Genomic DNA, 12,741 nt, shown 5'->3' with positions numbered 1-12,741 from the left:
AAAACCTAGGAAGAAACCTAGAGAGGAACCAGGCTATGAGGGGTGGCCAGTCCTCTTCTGGCTGTGCCGGGTGGAGATTATAACAGAACTATGCCAAGATGTTCAAAATGTTCATAAGTGACAAGCATGGTCAAATAATAATCATGAATAATTTTCAGTTGGCTTTTCATAGCCGATCATTAAGAGTTGAAAACAGCAGGTCTGGGACAGGTAGGGGTTCTGTAACCGCAGGCAGAACAGTTGAAACTGGAATAGCAGCAAGGCCAGGCGGACTGGGGACAGCAAGGAGTCATCATGCCCGGTAGTCCTGACGTATGGTCCTAGGGCTCAGGTCCTCCGAGAGAGAGAAAGAAAGAGAGAAGGAGAGAATTAGAGAGAGCCAAGATTTTCAAAATGTTCATAAATGACAAGCATGGTCAAATAATAAATCAGGAATAAAAGTCAGTTGGCTTTTCATAGCCGATCATTAAGAGTTGAAAGCAGCAGGTCTGGGACAGGTAGGGGTTCCATAACCGCAGGCAGAGCAGTTGAAACTGGAACAGCAGCAAGGCCAGGTGGACTGGGGACAGCAAGGAGTCATCATGCCCGGTTTGCCGTGACGTATGGTCCTAGGGCTCAGGTTCTCAGAGAGAGAGAAAGAAAGAGAGAACGAGAGAATTAGAGAGAGCATACTTAAATTCACACAGGACACTGGATAAGACAGGAGAAGTACTCCAGGTATAACCAACTGACCCTAGCCCCCCGACACATAAACTACTGCAGCATAAATACTGGAGGCTGAGACAGGAGCGGTCAGGAGACACTGTGGCCCCATCCGAAGATACCCCCGGACAGGGCCAAACAGGAAGGATATAACCCCACCCACTTTGCCAAAGCACAGCCCCCGCACCACTAGAGGGATATCTTCAACCACCAACTTACAATCCTGAGACAAGGCCGAGTATAGCCCACAAAGATCTCCACCACAGCACAAACCAAGGGGGGGCGCCAACCCAGACTGGAAGATCACGTCAGTAACTCAACCCACTCAAGTGACGCACCCCTCCTAGGGAATGCATTAAAAGAGCACCAGTAAGCCAGTGACTCAGCCCCTGTAATAAGGTTAGAGGTAGAGAATCCCAGTGGAGGGGAACCGGCCAGGCAGAGACAGCAAGGGCGGTTCGTTGCTCCAGAGCCTTTCCGTTCACCTTCACACTCCTGGGCCAGACTACACTCAATCATATGACCTACTGAAGAGATAAGTCTTCAGTAAAGACTTAAAGGTTGAGACCGAGTCTGCGTCTCTCACATGGGTAGGCAGACCGTTCCATAAAAATGGAGATCTATAGGAGAAAGCCCTGCCTCCCGCTGTTTGCTTAGAAATTCTAGGGACAATTAGGAGGCCTGCGTCTTGTGACCGTAGCGTACGTATAGGTATGTACGGCAGGACCAACTCGGAAAGATAGGTAGGAGCAAGCCCATGTAACGCTTTATAGGTTAACAGTAAAACCTTGAACTCAGCCCTTGCCTTAACAGGAAGCCAGTGTAGGGAAGCTAGCACTGGAGTAATATGATCAAATTTCTTGGTTCTAGTCAGGATTCTAGCAGCCGTATTTAGCACTAACTGAAGTTTATTTAGTGCTTTATCCGGGTAGCCGGAAAGTAGAGCATTGCAGTAGTCTAACCTAGAAGTAACAAATGCATGGATTAATTTTTCTGCATCATTTTTGGACAGAAAATTTCAGATTTTTGCAATGTTACGTAGATGGAAAAAAGCTGTCCTTGAAACAGTCTTGATATGTTCGTCAAAAGAGAGATCAGGGTCAAGAGTAACGCAGAGGTCCTTCACAGTTTTATTTGAGACGACTTTACAACCATCAAGATTAATTGTCAGATTTAACAGAAGATCTCTTTGTTTCTTGGGACCTAGAACAAGCATCTCTGTTTTGTCCGAGTTTAAAAGTAGAAAGTTTTCAGCCATCCACTTCCTTATGTCTGAAACACAGGCTTCTAGCGAGGGCAATTTTGGGGCTTCACCATGTTTCATTGAAATGTACAGCTGTGTGTCATCCGCATAGCAGTGAAAGTTAACATTATGTTTTCGAATAACATCCCCAAGAGGTAAAATATATAGTGAAAACAATAGTGGTCCTAAAACGGAACCTTGAGGAACACCGAAATGTACAGTTGATTTGTCAGAGGACAAACCATTCACAGAGACAAACTGATATCTTTCCGACAGGTAAGATCTAAACCAGGCCAGAACTTGTCCGTGTAGACCAATTTGGGTTTCCAGTCTCTCCAAAAGAATGTGGTGATCGATGGTGTCAAAGGCAGCACTAAGGTCTAGTAGCACGAGGACAGATGCAGAGCCTCGGTCTGACGCCATTAAAAGGTCATTTACCACCTTCACAAGTGCAGTCTCAGTGCTATGATGGGGTCTAAAACCAGACTGAAGCATTTCGTATACATTGTTTGTCTTCAGGAAGGCAGTGAGTTGCTGCGCAACAGCTTTTTCTAAAATTTTTGAGAGGAATGGAAGATTCGATATAGGCCGATAGTTTTTTATATTTTCCGGGTCAAGGTTTGGCTTTTTCAAGAGAGGCTTTATTACTGCCACTTTTAGTGAGTTTGGTACACATCCGGTGGATAGAGAGCTGTTTATTATGTTCAACATAGGAGGGCCAAGCACAGGAAGCAGCTCTTTCAGTAGTTTAGTAGGAATAGGATCCAGTATGCAGCTTGAAGGTTTAGAGGCCATGATTATTTTCATCATTGTGTCAAGAGATATAGTACTAAAACACTTAAGTGTCTCTCCCGATCCCAGGCCCTGGCAGAGCTGTGCAGATCCAGGACAGCTAAGCCCTGGAGGAATACGCAGATTCAAAGAGGAGTCCGTAATTTGCTTTCTAATGGTCATGATCTTTTCCTCAAAGAAGTTCATGAATTTATTACTGCTGAAGTGAAAGCCAATTCTTCCTGACAGAGCTGGTGTAACTGAGTCAGGTTTGTAGGCCTCCTTGCTCACACATGCTTTTTCAGTTCTGCCCACATATTTTCTATGGGATTGAGGTCAGGGCTTTGTGATGGCAACTCCAATACCTTGCCTTTGTTGTCCTTAAGCCATTTTGCCACAACTTTGGAAGTATGCTTGGGGTCATTGTCCATTTGGAAGACCCATTTGCGACCAAGCTTTCACTTCCTGACTGATGTCTTGAGATGCTGCTTCAATATATCCACATCATTTTCCTCCCTCATTTCCTCCCTCAAGCCATCTATTTTGTGAAGTGCACCAGTCTCTCCTGCAGCAAAGCACCCCCACTACATGATGCTGCCACCCCCGTGTTTCACGGTTGGGATGGTATTCTTCGGCTTGCAAGCCTCCCCCTTTTTCCTCCAAACATAACAATGGTCATTATGGCCAAAAGGTTCTATTTTTGTTTCATCAGACCAGAGGACATTTCTCCAAAAAGTATGATCTTTGTCCCCATGTGCAGTTGCAAACCATAGTCTGGCTTTTTTAATGGCTGTTTTGGAGCGGTGGCTTCTTCCTTGCTGAGCAACCTTTCAGGTTATGTCGATATAGGACTCGTTTTACTGTGGATATACATACTTTTGTACCTGTTTACTCCAGCATCTTCATAAGGTCCTTTGCTGTTGTTCTGGGATTGATTTGCACTTTTCGCACCAAAGTACGTTCATCTCTAGGAGACAGATCGCATCTCCTTCCTGAGCGGTGTGATGGCTGCGTGGTCCCATGGTGTTTATACTTGCATACTATTGTTTGTACAGATGAACGTGGTACCTTCAGGCGTTTGGAAATTGCTCCCAAGGATGAACCAGACTTGTGGAGGTCTACAATTTTTTTTCTGAGGTCTTGGCTGAATTATTTTGATTTTCCCATGATGTCAAGCAAAGAGGCACTGAGCTTGAAGGTAGGCCTTGAAATACATCCCCAGATACACCTCCAATTAACTCAAATGATGTCAATTAGCCTATCAGAAGCTTCTCAAGCCATAATATAATTTTCTGGAATTTTCCAAGCTGCTTAATTAAGGCACAGGCAACTTAGTGTATGTAAACTTCTGACCCACTGGAATTGTGATACAGTGAATTATAAGTGAAATAATCTGTCTGTAAACAATTGTTGGGAAAATTATTTGTGTCATGCAGAAAGTATATGTCCTAACCGTCTTGCCAAAACAATAGTTTGTTAACAAGAAATTTGTGGAGAGGTTGAAAAACGAGTTTTAATGATTCCAACCTAAGTGTATGTAAACTTCCGACTTCAAGCGTATAGGTATTATCTCAGAAGCCAATGAAAAGTATTTAATATGATAAAGTGGGTGGTTCGAGCACTGAATGTTGATTGGCTGAAAGACGTGGTATATCAGACAGTATACCACAGGTATGACGAAACATGCATTTTTACTGCTCTAATTATAATAGTAACCAGTTTATAATAGCAATAAGGCACCTTGGGGGTTTGTGGTATATTGCTAATATACCACAGCTAAGGGGTGTATCCAGGCACACCGTGTTGCATCCTGCATAAGAGCAGCCCATCGTATATTGGCCATATACCACACCCCCTCGGTCGGGCCTTATTGCTTAATCTTCTAGCTGGCTATGTTTGCAGATGTCACAATTACGATGCATCTTAATTAAATCTGATCCTCTAACTCTGATGCGTTCGGTGTTTCTGATCCATACACCACATACCCTGTCCATTATAAACTATGTTTGTGTTTCAAATAGCACCCACCCTATCCCCTATATAGTGCACTATTTTGACCAGAGCCCTTTGGTCCCTTTCAGGCATTTATTTAGCCTACCTGTGCTAGGATCGATGAGAAGCCCACCTACTCAAAGAGGTTTTAAATGGACCTGTGTGGAGCGGCCACTAATTGAAAGGTTGGGGGAAGTCATATACAGTGGGGCAAAAAAGTATTTAGTCAGCCACCAATTGTGCAAGTTCTCCCACTTAAAAAGATGAGAGAGGCCTGTAATTTTCATCATAGGTACACTTCAACTATGACAGACAAAATGAGGAAAAAAAAATCTAGAAAATCACATTGTAGGATTTTTAATGAATTTATTTGCAAATTATGGTGGAAAATAAGTATTTGGTCAATAACAAAAGTTTATCTCAATACTTTGTTATATACCCTTTGTTGGCAATGACAGAGGTCAAACGTTTTCTGTAAGTCTTCACAAGGTTTTCACACACTGTTGCTGGTATTTTGGCCCATTCCTCCATGCAGATCTCCTCTAGAGCAGTGATGTTTTGGGGCGGTTGCTGGGCAACACGGACTTTCAACTCCCTCCAAAGATTTTCTATGGGGTTGAGATCTGGACTGGCTAGGCCACTCCAGGACCTTGAAATGCTTCTTACGAAGCCACTCCTTCGTTGCCCGGGCGGTGTGTTTGGGATCATTGTCATGCTGAAAGACCCAGCCACGTTTCATCTTCAATGCCCTTGCTGATGGAAGGAGGTTTTCACTCAAAATCTCACGATACATGGCCCCATTCATTCTGTCCTTTACACGGATCAGTCGTCCTGGTCCCTTTGCAGAAAAACAGCCCCAAAGCATGATGTTTCCACCCCCATGCTTCACAGTAGGTATGGTGTTCTTTGGATGCAACTCAGCATTCTTTGTCCTCCAAACACGACGAGTTGAGTTTTTACCAAAAAGTTCTATTTTGGTTTTATCTGACCATATGACATTCTCCCAATCTTCTTCTGGGTCATCCAAATGCTCTCTAGCAAACTTCAGACAGGCCTGGACATGTACTGGCTTAAGCAGGGGGACACGTCTGGCACTGCATGATTTGAGGAGAAAAGCCAATTACATAGCTGTAGGTTCCCTGCTGTGCATCACTGTTTGCCTGGGGAGTTGAAAACATACCAGGAGGGAACTGGTTGACTTTTTAGTGTGTCCATGTCATGAGTCTTCTCCAAGCATGGAGGAAGTGCGTTTTGATCAGCGAATGTGTCGAATGACAACACATCCACTGTTTTGTTGACGTAGTAAAACCAGCAGTAGAGCGATTCCAAGTGATTTGTATAATGCCTGAATGAAATCAATTAAATGTACAAATGATTGATGGAGTTGTTTAATCACCTGGAATGAGTTTAGGCCAGGTTTAAATCAGATCAGCTGTAACCCGTGGTAACCGACAAAAGCATAGCTTATCATTGCTTTTGTTTGGCGGTGTCAGAGGTGTAACTGCATTGAAGCTGTCAAATCCACAAGCGGCTCTGGCGTTATATCTATTGCGTGTGTGTGGGCCAGCTGCAAAGGTCCCCGCTCACTGTACGGCTACTCATACAGTTCGTGTGTTTGTGTGTGTGTGCGAAGCGTTTGTGCTCGGGTGTGTGTTAAGGCAAGAGATAGCAACTCAACAACAACCCAGTGACAGATATCAGGCACATGCTTTTTAGCTGCCTATCTTTGGAGGATACACCAGACCGGACATTAATAACAGCGGGACACACACAGTGCATTCGGAAAGTATTCAGGCCCCTTGACTTTTTCCACATTTTGTTTCATTACAGCCTTATTCTAAAATGTATTAAATTGTTTGTTTTTTCTGCACACAATACCCAATACTAACAAAGCAAAAGCAGGTTTTTAGAAATGTTTGCAAATGTATTAAAAAAAAAAGAAATATAACATCAGACCCTTTACTCAGTACTTTGTTGAAGCACCTTTGGCAGCGATTACAGCCTTGAGTCTTGGGTATGACGCTACACCTGTATTTGTGGAGTTTCTCCCTTTCTTCTCTGCAGATCCTCTCAAGCTCTGTCAGGTTGGATGGGAAGCGTCGCTGCACAGCTATTTTCAGGTCTCTCCAGAGATGTTCCATCGGGTTCAAGTCAGGGCTCTGGCTGGGCCACTCAAGGATATTTAGAGACTTGTCCCGAAGCCACTCCTGCACTGTCTTGGCTGTGTGCTTTGTGTCATTGTCTTGTTGGAAGGTGAACCTTAGCCCCAGTCTGAGGTCCTGAGTGCTCTGGAGAAGGTTTTCATCAAGGATCTCGCTGTACTTTGCTCTGTTCATCTTTTCCTTGATCCTGACTAGTCTCCCAGTCCCTGCCGCTGAAAAACATCCCCACAGCATGATGCTGCCACCACCATGCTTCTCCGTAGGAATGGTGCCAGGTTTCCTCCAGATGTGATGCTTGGTATTCAGGCCAAAGAGTTCAATCTTGGTTTCATCAGACCAGAGAATCATTCACATTATTAGTGTTGTCACATTGAATTTATATTAGTATTGTTAACTCATTTTCAGGTCTGATTTAAAGCCATCCCGAATCTCACAAATGTTTGATTTCTTCTTCCACCCACTCTTATTCAGACTAGTAGAATAAGATGTAACTCTGTTTACTGTACCTGCCCCTGTCTATCCCAATCAAAACATGCTACACATCACTCTCCAGTCTGTACCTACCTCTTGTCAGTCCATTGAACGATCCCTGATGTAAATCCAGATGCTAATTAGTCTCCATTATCCATACCTGGGTGGGCATTAATAACTTTTTACTCCAGTGTTTTATAAGGAGCAGGGACAGAAGAGAGGGAGGGAGAAGAGGGGGAGAAGGTCATTATAGGGTTGGACGCTACACCTGTCCAGGCAGTCATCTGTCTGTACAGGATGGGGCTTTACGGGGAGTGACTGGGGGGTCATTGGTGCAGAACACTGTGTATCCATGCGAGCAGCAATGGATAACAGGCAGGAAGAGGGACAACTTTTACACACCCACACTCTTCCGGGGAACAAACACGGGCTCCAGGCACGGGCTGGTACGGTGGAGTAGCCGTATTACTCTCTTCCCCCATTTATGATTGTATTATGTGTTTATTCTCTGGTATTTGCAGACCTTTCACCAAGGACGTCTATCGACAGAGAGCGCAGCAAGCAAAAATGAAGATGAAGCAGGACAGACTATGTTTGTCTAAGGATCTCACTTACAGAATGACAACACATCCACTGTTTTGTTGCTATAGTAAAATTAGCTCTAGAGCTATTCCAAGTGACTTGTATAATGCCGAATGAAATCAATGAAATGTACTAATTATTGATGGAGTTGTTTAATCACCTGGAGTGAGTTTATGCCAGGATTAAATCAGTTCAGCAGTAACCCGTGGTAACCGACAAACGCATAGCCTACTATTACTTTTGTTTGGCGCTGTCGAAGTTGTAACTGCGTTGAAGCTGTCAAATCTACAAGCGTCTCCTGGCGTTATGCCTAACGCGTGTGAGGGCCGGCTGCGAATTTCCCCGCTCACTGAACGACTAGTCATACAGTACGTGTGTTTGTGTGTGTGTGTGCGAGTTTGTGAGCGGGGGAGTGTGTGTTTGTGCGGGGGAGCGTTGGTGCGTGGGTGTGTGAGAGCAAGAGATAGCAACTCATTAGCAACCTAGTGAAATAGAACAGACACATGCTTTTTAGCTGCCCGTCTTTGGATGACACACCACACAGGTCATCAACAGAGGGACACGTAGATATAATCAATTAACACCTACTGTCTCAGAATACATATGTGCAGGTATATCAAGGGGACTCATAGAGTCTGTAATTGTTATCAGGCATTCACATACAGAACTAATGTCCTCTCTCAATGACTTACAGATTGCTGTCATCTTAGACAAAACTGAAATGGCGCAGGAGAAGATGGCTGATGTTTTACGTTCTCCTAACTGATTGTGTTATGTTAATTTTTGTGCATTTGTACCTTATTTTTTAAACTTATTTTGTACATAATGTTGCTGCTACTGTATATATATCCAGGATATAACCCCACCCACTTTGCCAAAGCACAGCCCCCACACCACTAGAGGGATATCTTCAAACCACCAACTTATTACCCTGAGACAAGACTGAGTATAGCCCACAAAGATCTCCCGGACAGGAAGATCACGTCAGTGACTAAACCCACTCAAGTGACGCATTCCTCCTAGGGACGGCATGGAAGAGCACAAGTAAGCCAGTGACTAGGGTAATAGGCAGAGAATCCCAGTGGTGAGAGGGGAACCAGCCAGTGCCTTTCCGTCCACCTTCACACCCCAGGGCCAGACTACACTCAATCATAGGACCTACTGAAGAGATGAGTCTTCAATCTGGTAATGAATGGTGTGGCTGTTGAACAAGTTGAGGAGACTAAATTACTTAGTGTTACCTTAGAATGTAAACTGTTATGGTCAAAACATATAGATTCAATGGTTGTAAAGATGGAGCTTTTTTGACGCCTTACTCAACAAAGTAAGTCCTGCAGGCTCTAGGTTTATCTTATCTTGATTATTGTCCAGTCATATAGTCTAGTGCTGCAAAGAAAGACCTAGTTAAGCTGCAACTGGCCCAGAACAGAGCGACACGCTCTTCATTGTAATCAGAGGGCTAATATTAATACTATGCATGAGCTTTATGAAATGGGTTTTCATGGACGAGCAGCCGCACACAAGCCTAAGATCACCATGCACAATGCCAAGCGTCGACTGGAGTGGTGTGAAGCTCACCACCATTGGACTCTGGAACAGTGGAAACGCTTTCTCTGGAGTGAAGAATCACTCTTCACCACCTGGCAGTCCGACGGACGAATCTGGGTTTGGCAGTTGCCAGGAGAATGCTACCTGCCGCAATGCATAGTGACAACTGTTAACCTCTCTTGGGTACGTGAGACTTTAGCGTCCCACCTCTTCAACAGCCAGTGAAACTGCTGGGCGCCAAATTCAAATACAGAAATACTCATTATAAAAATTCAGAAAACAAAACATATTTTAGATAGGTTTAAAGATGAACTTCTTGTGAATCCAACCACGGTGTCAGATTTAAAAAATGCTTTACGGCGAAAGCATACCTTACGATTATTTGAGAACATAGCCCAGCGGACAAATCATTACAAACAGTAACCAGCCAAGTAGAAGAGTTACACAAGTCAGAAATAGAGCTAAAATGAATCCCTTACCTTTGATGATCTTCATATGGTTACACTCAGCAGACATTCATTTACTCAATAAATGTTCCTTTTGTTCGATAAAGTCTCTTTATATCCAAAAACCTCAGTTTTGTTCGCGCGTTTTCTTCAGTAATCCACAGGCTCAAACGCAGTCAAAACAGGCAGACAAAAAATCAAAATTGTATCCGTAAAGTTCATAGAAACATGTCAAACGATGTTTATATTCAATCCCCAGGTTGCTTTTAGCCTAAATAATCGATAATATTTCAACCGGACAATAACGTCGTCAATATAAAAGGTAAACATGAAAGGACTCTCTCGGTCGTGCGCATGAAAAAGCTCTGTGACACTTTAGGGTCCACTCATTCATACTGCTCTTACTTCCTAATTTTTCAGAATACAAGCTTGAAACAATTTCTAAAGACTGTTGACATCTAGTGGAAGGCATAGGAACTGCAATTTGAGTCCTAAGTCAATGGATACTGTAATGGCATTGAATAGAAAACTACAAAACCAACAACAACAAAAAACTTCCCGAATTGATTTCTCAAATCAGTTGTGTTATACTCACAGACACTATTTTAACAGTTTTGGAAACTTTAGAGTGTTTTCTATCCAAATCTACCAGTTATATGCATATCATATCTTCTGGGCCCGAGAAGCAGGCAGTTTAATTTGGGCATGCTTTTCATCCAAAATTCCGAATGCTGCCCCCTACCCTAGAGAAGTTAAGTTTGGTGGAGGAGGGATAATGGTCTGGGGCTGTTTTTCATGGTTTGGGCTAGGCCCCTTAGTTCCAGTGAATTTAAATCTTAACGCTACAGCATACAATGACATACTGGACAATTCTTTGCTTTCAACTTTGTGACAACAGTTTGGGGAAGGCCCTTTCTGTTTAAACATGACAATGCTCCCATGCACAAAGCAAGGTCCATACAGAAATGGGTTATACAGATTGGTGTGGAAGAACCTGACTGGCCTGCACAGAGCCCTGACAGCAACCCCATCAAACACTTTTGGGATGAATTGGAACGCCGACTGCGAACCAGGCCTTATCGACGATCCTCACTATGCCAGGCCTCACTATGCCTGACCTCATGCTCTTGTGGCTGAATGGAAGCAAATGGAAGCAAGTCTCCACAGCAATGTTCCAACATCTAGTGGAAAGCCTTCCCAGAAGAGCTTAGGCTGTTATAGCAGCAAAGGGGACCAACTCCATATTAATACCCATGATTTTGGAATGAGATGTTCGACGAGCAGGTGTCCACACACCTTTGGATCACGTAGTGTATTATTATTTGAATAATAGTATGTAATTATGAAGTCTACTTGTTATTTAGTTCACTGGGTTACGAGTGCAATCAGGTAGTCACACACTCACAGGCATACACACATTCTGCCCATCCACATCACTCCGGCCAAATGACATGCCCAGTAGTGTTTCTTCTCCACGATGAGTATGGATATGCGTTCCTCCCTGACGTCTTGTTGAATAGGGAACGTTGGGCCAGAGACAGCCTACACGAATCATGAATAACGTCATTGGATTCGATACTATGATTGGTCAGAGAAGATCCAATCGCTGATTTAATTGTTTTGTACAACGCCCCTCATTTTGAAGTCAGCACAAACGACTTCTAGGATGGCAGTTTCAGACTGCATGTACAGTGCATTCGTAAAGTATTCAGATCCCTTGACTTTTTCCACATTTTGTTACATTACAGCCTTGTTGATTAAAATGTTTTTTTCACCTCATCAATCTACACGTAAAACCCAATAATGACAAAGCAAAAACAGGATTTTTAGATTTTTCTGCAACTGTATTACAAATAAAAAACTGAAATATCACATTTACATAAGTATTCAGACCCTTTACTCAGTAATTTATTGAAGCACCTATGGCAGTGATTACAGCCTCGAGTCGGTTTAGGTATGACGCTACAAGCTTGGCACAAAGAGTTCAATCTCAGTTTCATCAGACCAGATAATCTTGTTTCTCATGGTCTGACAGTCCTTTAGGTGCCTTTTGGCAAACTCGAAGCGGGCTGTGATGTGCCTTTTACTGAGGAATGGCTTCCGTCTGGCCACTCTACCATAAAGGCCTGATTGGTGGAGTGCTGCAGAGATGGTTGTCCTTCTGGAAGGTTCTCCCATCTCCACAGAGGAACTCTGGAGCTTTGTCACAGTGACAATCAGGATCTTGGTCCCCACCCACACCAAGGCCCTTCTCCCCCAATTGCTCAGTTTGGCCGGGCGGCCAGCTCTAGGAAGAGTCTTGGTGTTTCCAAACTTCTTCCATGATGGAGGCCACTGTATTCTTGGGGACCTTAAATGCTGCAGAAATGTTTTGGTACCCTTCCCCAGATCTGTGCTCTACGGACAATTCCTTTGACCTCATGGCTTGGTTTTTGCACTGACATGCACTGTCAACTGTGGGACCTTATATAGACCGGTGTGTGACTTTCAAAATCATGTCAAATCAATTGAATTTACCACAGGTGGACTCCAATCAAGTTGTGGAAACATCTCAAGGATGATCAATGGAAATTGGCTGCACCTGAGCTCAATTTCTAGTCTCATAGCAAAGGATCTGAATACTTATCTAAATGTATTTTATTTATTTATTTAGCCTTTATTTAACTAGGCAAGAACAAATTCTTATTTACAATGACGGCCTACCAAAAAGCAAAATACCTCCTGCGGGGATGGGAAAAAAATCTAAATAAATAAACATTAAATATAAATATAGGACAAAACACATCACGACAAGAGAGACAACACAACACTACATAAATAGAGA

This window comes from Salvelinus namaycush, chromosome 35 (assembly GCF_016432855.1).
Source record: "Salvelinus namaycush isolate Seneca chromosome 35, SaNama_1.0, whole genome shotgun sequence".
In the NCBI taxonomy this organism is placed as follows: Eukaryota; Metazoa; Chordata; class Actinopteri; order Salmoniformes; family Salmonidae; genus Salvelinus; species Salvelinus namaycush.
Note: the sequence above shows the minus strand (reverse complement) of the source record.